Genomic DNA, 15,088 nt, shown 5'->3' with positions numbered 1-15,088 from the left:
CGCTTGGAGGCCCAACACAAGTCTACAAGAACAAGTTGTGTAGTAGACATCAGCCTCCCGTCCACTACGCCGCGATGCCTGAGGAGGACCCGCCCACCTTGAGCATTGGAAAGCGCATTGGCTCGCCGAGGGGCGGCCGATGGTGAGCGGTAGATGCGTCGGGAGTAGGAGCTACGCCGCGACAAAGAGGCACTGTGCCTTGAGAAGGAGGAGGAGAGGAGTGCGCCCGCCTTGCCGCAATGGTGCCGCCACAGCAGACGCTGGAGGGGTCAGCCCTAGCGGCCTATTAAGCCCCGTTCGGGTGGGATGGTACGCCTCCCGTATTAATCGACCTCACCGTCGGCGACAACGACGGCAAGGGCAAGGCGGATGCCTAGGGTAGCATGCGGCCCAGAGTTTTTTTATTGTTTAACTAATGTTTAAGTGGACTTTCACCTGCGGTTGACCAGTCATTTATGTTTAATTATGTTTATTTTTCGCCACGTATTTATCATACAAATTTTTTCTTTGCACGCGGGAAAATATGGGTCTGCCTCCTGTTGGGTGCACCTGCCGACCCAAATAAAAAACGGACGCACCCGCCTACCTCGCTGATCCAAACCGACGAAAAGTGGATAAAGCGCGTGTCTGCTTGGGTCGTTGCGTTGGAGTTGCTCTTATAGCTTTGTATTTCTCTCCGATCTATCTGTTTGGTTTGGCCAACTAGATTGATTTATGTTGCAATGGGAGAGGTGCTTTGTGATGGGCTCAATCCTGTGGTGCTCCATCCCATTGACAGAAAGGGAAAGGACACAAATTTGTATTGTTGCCATTAAAGATAAAACTATGGGTTTTATTCATTTTGCTTGGATTTACTTTGTGTACATCATGTCATCTTACTTAAGGCATTATTTTGTTTTATACTTAAACTTAATACCCTAAATGCATGCTTGATAGCGGTCGATGGGTGGAGTAATAGTAGTATATGCAGGCAGGAATCGGCCTACTTGTCTCGGACGTGATGCCTATATACATGACCATTGCCTTGAATATCGTCATAACTATGCACTTTTATATCGATTGCCCAACAGTAATTCGTTTACCCACCGTATGCTATGTGTTCGAGAGAGAAGCCTCTAGTGAAAACTATGGCCCCCCGAGTCTACTTTTATCATATATAAAATTCAAAAATACCTTGCTGCAATTTTATTTACTTATTTTGTTTAGTATTTTATTTTATCTATCTACCACTGCAAGATTTGATCCTTGCAAATAACTGCCAATGGATTGACAACCCTCTTGATGGCAATGGGTGCAAGTATTTGCTTTTGTGTGTGCAGGTGCTGCTAACGAGGTTCTATGTGGTTCTTCTAGTGGATTGATAACCTTGGTTCTTAACCAAGGGAAATAATTATCTCTATTGTACTGCATCCTCTCCTCTTCGAGGAAATCCCAACGCAGCTCACAGGTAGAAGTGGGCTGGTGGATTGATGCCAACGCGCCCGTTTCCTCCGCAATGAAGGTAAAAGATCCGAAGGTTAGGCTCTTTAAACGACCATTTTTCATCATGTTTTCCTACTGTTATTTATAGTGTTTTTATGCTTTATAAAAATTTATGTAGTAATTCTAATGCCTTTTCTCTCATAATATGCAAGGTTTACACAAAGAGGGAGAATACCGGCAGCTAGAATACTGGACATGAAAAAGCTATGTCGGAGATACCTATTCTGCACATCTCTAGATGAGCTGAAATTTTATGGAGAATTATTTTGTAATAAATAAAAAATACCTGAGAAAATAACTACCGAAAGGGGGCCACCCAAGTACCCACAAGGCACCACGGCGCGCCACCCCCTCCAGGCGCGCCCTGGTGGGTAGTGGGCACCTCAGCCCACCTCCGGTGCCCATTTTCTGGTACATAAGGTCTTTTGACCTAGAAAAAAAATAAGGAGAGGACTTTTGGGATGGAGCACCATCGTCTCAAGGCGGAACTTGGGCAGGAGCACTTTTGCCCTCCGGTGGAGCGATTCTGCCGGGGGAATTCCCTCCGGGAGGGGGAAATCGAAGCCATCATCATCACCAACAACCCTCCCATTTTTGGGAGGCCAATCTTCATCAACATCTTCAACAGCACCATCTCATCTCAAACCCTAGTTCATCTCTTGTGTTCAATATTTGTATCGGAACCTCAGATGGGTACCTCTGGGTGACTAGTAGTATTGATTACACCTCGTAGTTGACGCTAGATGGTTTATTTAGTGGAAGATTATATGTTCAGATCTAGTATGCTATTTAATATCCATCTGATCTGGAGCATGAATATTATTTGTGAGTAGTTGCCCTTGTTCTTGAGGCCACGGGAGAAGTCATGTTGCAAGTAATCATGTGAATTTCATATTCGTTCGATATTTTGATGGTATGTATATTGTGATTCCCTTAGTGGTGTTATGTGAATGTCGACTACATGACACTTCACCATCTTTGGGCCTAAGGGAATGCATTGTGGAGTAGTTATTAGATGATGGGTTGCTAGAGTGACAGAAGCTTAAACCCTAGTTTATGAGCTATTTCATAAGGGGCTGATTTGGATCCATATGTTTAATGCTATGGTTAGATTTTATCTTAATACTTCTTTCGTAGTTGCAGATGCTTGCGAGGGGGTTAATCATAAGTGGGAGGCTTGTTCAAGTAAGAACATCACCCAAGCACCGGTCCACCCACATACCATATTATCAAACTAGCGAACGCGAACCAAACCGACATGATGAAAGTGACTAGATGAAATTCCCGTGTGCCCTCAAGAATGCTTTGCTTATTATAAGAGACCGTTTTGGCTTGTCCTTTTCCACAAAAGGATTGGTCTACCTTGTTGCACTTTTTTTACCATTACTTTTACTTGCTCGTTACAAATTATCTTGCTATCAAACTATCTGTTACCTACAATTTCAGTGCTTGCAGAAATTACCTTGCTGAAAACCACTTGTCATTTCCTTCTGCTCCTCATTGGGTTCGACACTCTTACTTATCGAAAGGACTACGATTGATACCCTATACTTGTGGGTCATGAAGACTGTTTTCTGGTGCCATTGCCGGGGTGTGAAGCGTTCTTGGTAAGGAAAAACTTATACTGCGTGCTGAAATTTACTGTCACTTGTTACTATGGAAAACAATCCTTTGAGGGAGTTGTTCGGGGTATCTTCACCTCGACTGGAAACACAAAGAGTTGCCCGTCAACCTACCGCACCTACTAAAAATATTGGTTATGAGATTCCTTCGAGTGTGATAGAACAACTGCTAGCTAATCCTTATGCAGGAGACGGAACAAAGAATCCCGATATGCACTTGATACATGTGGATGAAATTTGTGGATTGTTTAAGCTTGCAGGCTTGCCCAAAGATGAATTTAAGAAGAATGTTTTCCCTTTATCTTTGGGGGGAAAGGCATTATATATTGGAGCTGAAATTGGAATTTCACCAAAAAAATTATCCTATGCATCTAATTCATCGTGATCGAAATTGTATATATAATTTTTGGCCTCGTGAAGGAGAAAGTATTGCTCTAGCTTGGGGTTGATTAATTCAATGTTATATTCTTGCCCCAATCATGAGCTCTTGAGAGAAATTATTATTCAGAATTTTTATGCTCGGCTTTCTCGTAATGATCAATCCATGATTGATGCTTCTTATACTGGTTCTTTTATGAAGAAGACTATTGAATTCAGGTGGGATCTTTTAGAAATAAGTAAAAGCAACTCTAAAACTGGGAACTCAATGAAGGTAAAGAGTCAGGTATAAAGCGTGAGTTTGATTGTGTTAAATCTTTTATGGATACCGATGCTTTACATAAGTTTAGCACTAAGTATGGACTTGACTCTAAGATAGTAGCCTCTTTTGTGAATCATTTGCTACTCATGTTGAACTCCCTAGGGAGAAGTGGTATAAATATCATCCCCCAATTAAAGAACAAGCTATGGTTAAAGATGAAACTATCATTTACAATGTTGTCCCAGTTGTGCCAACTGCTTATATTGAAAAACCAGCTTTCCCTGTTAGGACAAAGGAACATGTTAAGGTTTCAGCTGTGGTTCGCAAAAGTAATATTAGAGCACCTAAACCCTCTGAAAATTAAAGTAGAACCTAGTATTGCTATGGTTAAAAATCTCTTAGTTGATAATATTGATGGGCATGTTATTTATTTTTGTGACGAAGCTGCTAAAATTGCTAAACATGATACTAAAGATAAAAATAGACCAGTTGTTGGCATGCCCGTTGTCTCAGTTAAAATAGGAGATCATTGTTACCATGGTTTATGTGATATGGATGCTAGTGTCAATGCCATTCCTTTCACTCTTTACCAAGAAATTATGAATGATATAGCACCGGCTGAAATAGAAGATATTGATGTTACTATTAAACTTGCTAATGAGATAACTATTAAACCACTTAGGATTGTTAGAGATGTTGAAGTCTTGTGTGGAAAAATAAAATACCCAACTGATTTTCTAGTTCTTGGTTCCCCACAAGATGACTTTTGTCCCATTATCTTTGGTAGACCTTTCCTGAACACTGTTAAAGCTAATACAGATTTCAAGAGAGAAACCGTCAGTGTTAACTTTGGTGATGTGTCTCATGAGTTTAATTTCTCTAAGTTTCGTAGACAACTTCATAATAAAGAATTTCTTAGTAAGGATGAAATAATTGGTCTTGCTTCTATTGTCGTACCTCCTACTGATCCACTAGAACAATATTTGCCAGAACATGAAAATGATATGCACTTGCATGAAAGAAATGAAATAGATAAAATATTCTTTGAACAACAAGCTATCCTTAAACACAATTTTTCGGTTGAAATTCTAGGAGGTCGTCCTCCACCTAAAGGTGATCCTGTGTTTGAATTAAAGCAGTTACCTGACACTCTAAAGTATGCTTAGCTTAACGAGAAAAAGATATATCTTGTTATTGTTAGTGCTAAACTTTCAGAACACGAAGAAGAGATATTATTAAAAATTCTGAGGAAGCATCGTGCTACTATTGGATATACTCTTGATGATCTTAAGGGCATTAGTCCCACTCGCTGTCAGCATAAGATTAATATGGAACCTGATGCTAAACCTATTGTTGATCACCAATGATGATTAAATCCTAAGATGAAAGAAGAGGAAGAACTGAAATACTAAAACTTCTGGAATCAGGTATAATCTATACCATAGCTGATAGTAGATGGGTAAGTCATGTTCACTGTGTCCCTAAGAAAGGAGGTATCACTGTTGTTCCTAATGATAAAAATGAACTCATTCCACAACGAATTGTTACTGGCTATAGCATGGTAATTGATTTTAGAAAATTAAACAAAGCTACTAGAAAAGATCATTACCCTTTGCCTTTCATTGATCAAATGTTAGAAAGATTGTCAAAGCACACACACTTTTGTTTTCTTGATGGATATTATGTTTTTTCTCAAATACCTGTTTCACAAACCGATCAAGACAAAACCACCTTTACTTGCCCTTTTGGAACTTATTCTTATATACATATGCCTTTTGGTTTATGTAATGCACCTGGTACCTTTCAAAGATGTATGACTGATATATTCTCTAACTTTTGTGAAAAGATTGTTGAGGTTTTCATGGATGATTTTTCCATTCACGAAACCTCTTTTGATGATTGCTTAAGCAACCTTGACCGAGTTTTGTAGAGATGTGAGCAAACTAATCTTGTCTTGAATTGGGAGAAGTGCCACTTTATGGTGAATGAAGGTGTTGTCTTAGGTCATCAAATTTCTGAGCGAGGTATTGAGGTGGATAAGGCTAAAGTTAATGCAATTGAGAAAATGCCATGTCCTAAAGACATTAAAGGTATTCGTAGTTTCCTTAGTCATGCTGGTTTCTATAGGAGATTTACTAAAGACTTCTCTAAAATCTCTAGGCCTCTTACTAATCTTTTACAAAAGGATGTTCCATTTGTTTTTTATGATGATTGCATAGAAGCCTTTGAAACACTTAAGAAAGCCTTAACTTCTGTACCTATTGTCCAACCACCTGTTTGTTACGTGCCTTTTGAAATTATGTGTGATGCTAGTGATTATGTTGTTGGTGCTGTTCTGGGACAAAGAGTTGATAAGAAATTAAATGGTATTCACTATGCTAGTAAAACCTTGATAGTGTCCAAAGAAATTATGCTACTACTAAAAAAGAATTTTTAGCAGTTGTGTTTGCTTGTGATAAATTCAGATCTTATGTAGTTGACTCTAAAGTAATTGTTCACACCGATCGTGCTGCTATTAAATACCTTATGGAAAAGAAAGATGCTAAACCTAGACTCATTAGGTGGGTTCTTTTGCGACAAGAATTTGACATACACATCATTGATAGGAAAGGAGCTGAGAACCCCGTAGCTGATAACTTGTCTAGGTTAGAAAATATTCTTGATGACCCACTACCTATTGATGATAGCTTTCCTAATGAACAATTAGCAGTCATAAATGCTTCTCATAATACTCCTTGGTATGCGGACTATGCTAATTATATCGTTGCTAAATTTATACCACCTAGTTTTACATACCAACAAAAGAAAAAAAATCTTCTATGATTTCAGACATTACTTTTGGGATGACCCACATCTGTATAAAGAATGAGTAGATGGCATTATTAGACGTTGTATACCTGAGCATGAACAGGAACAAATCCTACGGAAATGTCACTTCGAGGCTTACGGAGGGCATCTTGCGGGAGAAAGAACTGCACACAAGGTATTACAGTCTGGTTTTTATTGGCCTACTCTCTTCAAGGATGCCCGTAAGTTTGTTTTATCTTGTGATGAATGTAAGAGAATTGGTAATATTGGTAGAAGTCAGGAAATTCCTATGAATTATTCATTTGTTATTGAACCGTTTGATGTTTGGGGTTTTGATTATATGGGACCTTTTCCTTCCTCTAATGGGTATACACACATTTTGGTTGCTGTTGATTATGTCACTAAGCGGCTGGAAGCTATTCCAACTAGTAGTGCTGATCATAACACCTCCATTAAAATGCTTAAAGAAGTTATTTTCCCTAGATTTGGAGTCCCTAGATATTTATTGACTGATGGAGGTTCACATTTTATTCATGGTGCTTTCCGTAAACTACTTGCTAAATATATATGATGTCAACCATAGAATAGCATCACCTTATCACCCTCAATCTAGTGGATAAGTTGAACTTAGAAACAGAGAAATAAAGTTAATATTACAAAAAACTATCAATAGGTCTTGAAAGAATTGTTCTAAGAAATCAATGATGCACTTGGGCCTATAGAACATCTTATAAAAATCCTATGGGTATGTCTCCATACAAAATGGTCTATGGAAAAGCTTGTCATTTGCCTCTTGAGTTAGAACATAAAGCATATTGGGAAATTAAAGAACTCAATTATGACTTCAAACTTGCCGGTGAAAAGAGGTTATTTGACATTAGCTCACTAGATGAATGGAGAACCCAGCTTATGAAAATGCCAAACTATTCAGAGAAAAAGTTAAAAGATGGCATGACAAAAGAATCCAAAAGCAAGAATTCAAAGTTGGTGAATATGTTCTATTGTACAATTCTCGTTTTAGTTTTTTGCAGGTAAACTTCTCTCCAAATGGGAAGGGCCATATATCATCGAAGAATTTTATCGTTCTGGAGCTTTTAAGATCAATAATGCCGAAGGCACTCCGAAGGTGGTCAATGGACAAAGAATTAAGCACTATATTTTAGGTACGCCTATTAATGTTGAAACTAACATTATCCAAACCATGACACCGGAGGAACACATAAAAGAAACCTTCCAAAATACTCCAGAACCCAGAAAAGGAATAGGTACATGATACGGTAAGTAAACGGACTCCCTAAAATCCGCAAAAATATTTTCTGTCAGTTTCAGAATATTAAAAAAATAGAAAAATAAGAAACACCCGGGAAGGCAACCCAGGTGCCCACAAGGCACCAAGGCCGCCTGCCCCACCTGGCGCGCCCTGGTGGGCCCCTCGGGCACCTTCCCGACTCTGTTTTCCTTCCATATACTTGTTTCACAAGATAAAAATTCTTTATATATACTCCCGGACGATTTAACCACCGCATCGCGGAGAAATCCTCTATTCTTGTTTCGTGTTGTTTTCCTATCATATCTGAAAATATCTCGTCTCAAGATTCAGATGGAGAGAGCTATGTCTCCCACTATGTTGCAGATCCAAAGTTCTTTGGGGATATTTATCCCTACCATTGGTCCACCGAAGAGGAGGAAGACACTGACAAGGAGGAGACAAGGGATGACAAGTCGGATGAGGATGGAGTCCCACTACCTCAGCCTGGAGATATGCACGTGGAGTTCAAGAAATCAAGCCTCCCTAATGGAGCAAAGAAATCTAAGATCCAGTTTATTCCTTCCCGTTTTCTGCAGGAAAGCAAGCAAGCATTATGCAAAAAGATATTGAAGCTTGAGCAGGAGAAAGATGACTTGAGGGAGGAAAATTTTATCCTCAAGCGTAAGTTGGAGAAGAAGAAAGCCACTACTACCTCAACACCACCACCATCACCATCATCAGCAAAGAAGGAGACTTGAGCACATGGGTATGGGCACTCCCCTTGGCTTGTGCCAAGCTTGGGGAGATGCCCCGGTATCTTATCACCATCACTTCTATTACCTTTACCTATCTTAGTTCGATCCTTAGTTATTTCATGATTTAGTCGAATAAAAGTTTAGTATGATCTATTTCTGAGCGTTAGTTTTGTGATCTATCTATCTATGTGATTGAGTGAGAGTTATATAATAAATTTTATTTTGAGTTTTTGTTTCTTTACTTTCTTGTTCCAATCAAAATAAAGGGAAATAATGAAAAAGATCATATGCTAATCTTATGGTAAGTAATGACATCACATAAGTAAAAGTATAAGTAGTAAAATTTATTGAAAATTGACAAACATAGCATTGATCAATGATGCAACTCATGAAAGAATTAATAAGGGAAGAGAATATTCACATGCAAATATACTATGTTGGACATCTTTTATGATTGTGAGCCCCCATTAAATATTTAATGCCAAATTGTTGACGTTGGACAAGGAAAACAACGTAATGATTATATGTTTGTTCATATTCACATAGAAGTTATATTGTCATAGATGCTTCAACATGTGGTGCTTGCTCAATATCTTTGCTAGCCAAAATTCTGCACTGAGTAGGGATACTACTTGTGCGTCCAAAACCCTTAAACCCAAATTCATGTTTTGAGAGTCCACCATACCTACCTATGGATTGAGTAAGATCCTTCAAGTAAGTTGATTGCTCCTAAATGTGTTTGATCTTTCAGTGCAAGGGAAAATAAGCGTTGTACTAACTTGTGATGGCAAAATAATAAAAGCGACGGAGTGCATAATCAAGGTTGCTATCATAAGGGGCAATATAATGTGATGTTCTTTTGCATTAACTTAAAAGTGCATAAAAAACCAAAAACCTCATGACAACCTCTGCTTCCCTCTGCGAAGGGCCTATCATTTACTTGTATGTATTTCCTTTTTATAATATGCAAGGGTTACACAAAGAGGGAGAATACTGGCAGCTGGAATTCTGGACCTGAAAAAGTGATGTCGGAGATACCTATTCTGCACATCTACAAATGAGCTGAAATTTTATGGAGAATTTTTTTGGAATAAATAAAAAATACTAGAGAAAAGAACTACCGAAGGGGCCCACCCAGGTGCCCACAAGGCACCAGGGCGCGCCACCCCCTCCAGGCGTGCCCTGGTGGGTAGTGGGCACCTCGGCCCACCTCCGGTGCCCATCTTCTGGTACATAAGGTCTTTTGACCTAGAAAAAATAAGGAGAGGACTTTCGGGACAGAACACCGCCGTATTGAGGCGGAACTTGGGCAGGAGCACTTTTGCCCTTCGGCGAAGTGATTCTGCCAGGGGAACTTCCCTCTGGGAGGGGGAAATCGAAGCCATCGTCATCACCAACAACCCTCCCATTTTTGGGAGGCCAATCTTCATCAACATCTTCAACAGCACCATCTCATCTCAAACCCTAGTTCATCTCTTGTGTTCAATCTTTGTATCGGAACCTCAGATGGGTACCTGTGGGTGACTAGTAGTGTTGATTACACCTCGTAGTTGATGCTAGATGGTTTATTTAGTGGAAGATTATATGTTCAGATCTAGTATGCTATTTAATATCCCTCTGATCTTGAGCATGAATATTATTTGTGAGTAGTTGCCCTTGTTCTTGAGGCCACGGGAGAAGTCATGTTGCAAGTAATCATGTGAATTTCATATTTGTTCGATATTTTGATGGTATGTATATTGTGATTCCCTTAGTGGTGTTATGTGAATGTCGACTACATGACACTTCACCATCTTTGGGCCTAAGGGAATGCATTGTGGAGTAGTTATTAGATGATGGGTTGCTAGAGTGACAGAAGCTTAAACCCTAGTTTATGTGCTATTTCATAAGGGGCTGATTTGGATCCATATGTTTAATGCTATGGTTAGATTTTATCTTAATACTTCTTTCGTAGTTGCAGATGCTTGCGAGGGGGTTAATCATAAGTGGGAGACTTGTTCAAGTAAGAACATCACCCAAGCACCGGTCCACCCACATACCATATTATCAAACTAGCGAACGCGAACCAAACTGACATGATGAAAGTGACTAGATCAAATTCCCGTGTGCCCTCAAGAACGCTTTGCTTATTGTAAGAGACCGTTTTGGCCTGTCTTTTGCCACAAAAGGACTGGGCTACCTTGCTGCACTTTTGTTACCGTTACCGTTACTTGCTCGAATTATCTTGCTACCAAACTATATGTTACCTACAATTTCAGTGCTTGTAGAAATTACCTTGCTGAAAACCGCTTGTCATTTCCTTCTGCTCCTCGTTGGGTTCGACACTCTTACTTATAAAAAGGACCACGATTGATCCCCTATACTTGTGGGTCATCAGCTCTCCTAGAGGGAGGCTGACGAAAGCTGGAAGAGATCCAATCTAGGATCGGTCACCAGCCGACGCAACCCATGCCTGGCACGCCAAGTGACAGTGCATAATCCGGTCAGTACCCTTGGTAGGGTAGCGAGCGTGACTGGAAGTACCGGATCGAGGTCACACAGAGGTTTTACCCTGGTTTAGGCCTCCAGTGAGGAGCAATACCCTACGTCCTACTTTGTGTTGTTATTCATGGTGGGTGTACTTCATGCAAGGGATTATAATGGGGGGGGATGAGCTGCTACCAGGAGTGTAGGTCTACTGGTGTAGATGGGAGTGAGAGCCCCGTAGCCCTCCCCTTATATGTATGGTGAGTTCTAGGGTTTTACAGGAGGTAGATCCAATCTTAGCCGTCGCCATGTTGACTTGGGGGACAAGATCATCCTTAGACATGTATTCATTGCTCCAGAGTCCTTCTTGTCTCTAGCTCTGTGGCGGGCCTTCTGGGCCCCTTGGTAGGCCAGCTGCCGGGCTCCCTGCGGAGAGCAACCCCCGGTGTGTTACACCTTCAGTCCCTGGTGTTTGTATGTGTTACCACAACATGTGGGACCGGGTGGCACGTCACAACAAAACCACCAACCAATTGTGCCAAGGGTGTATATTGAATAGTATTGGAAGTTTAGGGTTTTGTCCTAACCGATTGTTGAATTTGGGTTTATAAACGAAATTAGGGCATGAGTTCAGGAGCAGCCTTCTATTGTCCCAACCTGTATCGCCGCCACTACTCTTACTACTCATCAGGGGAACATGAGAGAAACAAATTTAAGAGGAGGAGATGAACATACTTGAGGGCCTTTGCTAGAAAAGAGAGAATGTAATGCTGCAAGCAGGAAGGTTGTCCCGAGTTTTCAAGTTTATTACTAGATTTTTGTTTTCATGGATACTTTCTGGTTCTCATCTCGACTCGAAATTAATGCTCAGCGAACTTAGTTAGGCGGGAACTCCTATGTGCCGCTCGCTGCAGCGGATTGCCGGAAAACACATAGGGCGAGTCTGACTAGGCCGGCCCATTAGTGAGTGTATGTTAGCGCAGAACAATGCAAAACCCCCATAAACTAGTGCACACGCGAATGATCGAACACAAACCCTCTCGACGCAGGAGGCTACGGTGCTCCTGAGCCTTACTGACTAATGGGGAGCGTGCACATTTAATAATTAAAGGAAGTGGCAGATCCGAACATTTTCTTAAATTTCAAACACGAACATTGTTTTTTGGAAAAAAGTGTCTTTTCTTGAAATGCAACATTTTCCAAATTTGTGAAGATTTTTTCTATAAAAACTCATACATTATTTGAATATATGAGCAAAGAGAACATTTTCCGAAACTCCGAAGAAAAATTGGAAACATGGTCATTGTTGGAATCTATGAACAATTTTTGAAAATGAGAACAGTTTTTGAAAACCCAAAGAATTTTTTTAAAATGAGAACATTTATTCGAATTAGCACCATTTTCTAAAAAACATGAACATATTTTCAAATTTTAACCATTATTATGAAATCACGAACTTTTTGCGAAATGTTTTTTTATGCGAAATGTTTCGAATAAAAGAGAAGGAGAAGACAGAAGCAGAAAATGGAAAATGAAAAAGAAAAAAAAAATAAGAAAACTGGAAAAATCAATAAGGAAACGAACAGAAAAAAACATGTAAAAACCGGATAGAATCCTCCAAAACGTTCCTAAACCGGAAGGCTGTGTTAGCGTTAACTGGGCCGGCCCACTTCGTTCGCGCCAGTGCGATACTCTAGCAATTTGACGCATCGTGCGTCATACAGCAAATTCTCGAAATCACTAATTAACGAGTACTCGTTGCAAAGAACACTCCAACTTCCCAGGTCATGACAAGTGGCGCACATGCAGCGCGCCACTTGTCTGCGCGCCACTTGTCGTGACCTGGGAGTTTTCCCTTTTTTTGTAGATCCATTTATTCAAAATGTTTTATCTCTTAAACCGTGCGTCCAAATCTCGAACCGTTTTCATCATTGGATTCCTCGCGTCGAGATCTTCAAAACTACATCCCATGTTGATAGGTTTTGACGAACTTTTTTTCACGAAAAAAACAGACGTAAAAACCGAACCGGAAGCACGATTTTTTCCCTTTCCGAAAGAGGCACGCCCGTGCCTCTCGCGAATCACAACCGTGCCTCTCGTGAAAGCAAAACCATGACTCTTGTGAAAAAAAAACAGAAAACACGTTTTTTTCCGTTTCCGAGAGGCACGGCCGTGACTCTCGCGAAAGCACAACCGTGCCTCTCGTGAAGCAAAACCGTGACTCTCGTGAAAGAAAAAAAATAGAAAACACCTATTTTTTTCCTTTTCTGAGAGGCACGAGCGTGACTCTCGCGAAAGCACAACCGTGTCTCTCGCGGAAGCAAAAGCGTGACTCTCACGAAAGAAAAAAAACAGAAAACGCGTTTTGTTTTTCCCTTTCCGAGAGGCACGGCCGTGACTCGCGAAAGCACAACCGTGCCTCTCGCGGAAGCAAAACCGTGACTCTCGTGAAAGAAAAAAATAGAAAACGCATTTTTTTTCGTTTCCAAAAGGCACGGCCGTGACTCTCGCTAAAGCACAATCGTGCCTCTCGCGGAAGAAAAACCATGACTTTCACGAAAGGAAAAAAAAGAAAACGCGTTTTTTGTGGGAGAAAATTTCCAAAAAAAATTTGTCCGAAAAGCTAAAAAAGACCGGGGGAAAACCAAAACCCAGAAAAAACCGTTTAAAAAGCCGAAAACGCGTGCGAAAAAAAACAAAATCCGGAGGGAGCGTTCAGAGCGCGACACGTGGCGAATGGCTGAGAGCGCGCCAAGTGGCGCTGATCGTTGCCAGGCTCCCGAAGAAGCGCTCGTTAACTAGTTGCTCCCGCAAATTCCATAAACTTTTTGGGGGCAAGGGAACCTCCCACCAAAAATCCCAAGCCGTAACCGGTCAGCTGCAGCGACAAATAGGCCCATCCACACAAAAGGAATAAAGAAACCCTGGATTCTCCTGGGCCGCGTTAAGCCAGCTAAATACCGGTGCTTTGCTAAAAAAAGAGCTAAATACCTATTCCCCTACTATTCCCACCGCTGGCCAGGCCCTGCGGCGACGGCAGCCTCACACCGCAGCCGAACCAGTGAACCCTCGTACTCCTCTCCGCGCGGGCTTCCACTGCCGCGTCTTCCCCGGCTCCGTGTCGTCCCCTTCCTAGGCCCCGCCGTCGCCCACCGCCGTGGTGCTCTCCACGCGGCGTGGTCAACATGGTCAAGGAACGACTTCCATCGGAAGAGTACTGTACGTGGAGAGGCTGACAGCTGGGTCCACGGCCACAGCCCAGTTTTTTTGTGATTTGCAAGTAAGTCGCTTTGTCAGGCCTGTTGGGCTGCAAATCTTTCAAGACGAGGAGAGCTTTCATTCGGCTGGCCGAGAAAATGGCCCATCAGTAATAAGAAATGGGCTGTACATTTTTAAAACACATCAAACCGGCAATTAGTTTCAAATATCTTTTTTTTATTTTCAGATTTTAAATTACATTAATTTTTATGCGTGGAGAATTTGTTGGATTTTATATTGATATACATTTATTTTTAAAATCAGTTTGAATGTGAGTCGAAATTTCGGGATTAAAAACAGTTCGGACCGCACCGAAATATGCAAAATTTCGTATAATTTTTTAACTGTGGCCACAATATGGGCTGTAATGCTAACAAAAAGAATATGGGCTCCAAAAAAACCTTAATAATTAGCAAATGGGCTGTAAATTATTAGAAATAATGGCAGATGGGCTGTATGCTGTTTTCCACAGATTTGAGGCTTTCCTAAAAAAAGGTTGACGAACAAGCAGTGACTGTTGGATGGCCATCCAACGGCCGTCGTGCTTCTTCAATCTCTGCTCTTCCTGCTCCAGCCGCTCAAACAAGCGCCGGCGGGACTGCCTGCACCCTCCTCCCCACGGCCGGCTCTGCTGCCGCGAAGGCCTCACCGCCCCACCGTACTCTCATCGCTGGCGTAGCCATCCCTCTACTCACCGACACCTGCTGTTATTCTCCGGCGACAGTAGACGAACCAGTAAACCCTCGTACAGTCATACTCCCCTCCGCGTGGGAAACAACTGCCGAGTCTTCCCTGCCTCCGTGTCGTT

Source organism: Triticum aestivum, chromosome 4D, assembly GCF_018294505.1.
Source record: "Triticum aestivum cultivar Chinese Spring chromosome 4D, IWGSC CS RefSeq v2.1, whole genome shotgun sequence".
In the NCBI taxonomy this organism is placed as follows: Eukaryota; Viridiplantae; Streptophyta; class Magnoliopsida; order Poales; family Poaceae; genus Triticum; species Triticum aestivum.
This window is presented reverse-complemented; position numbering follows the sequence as displayed.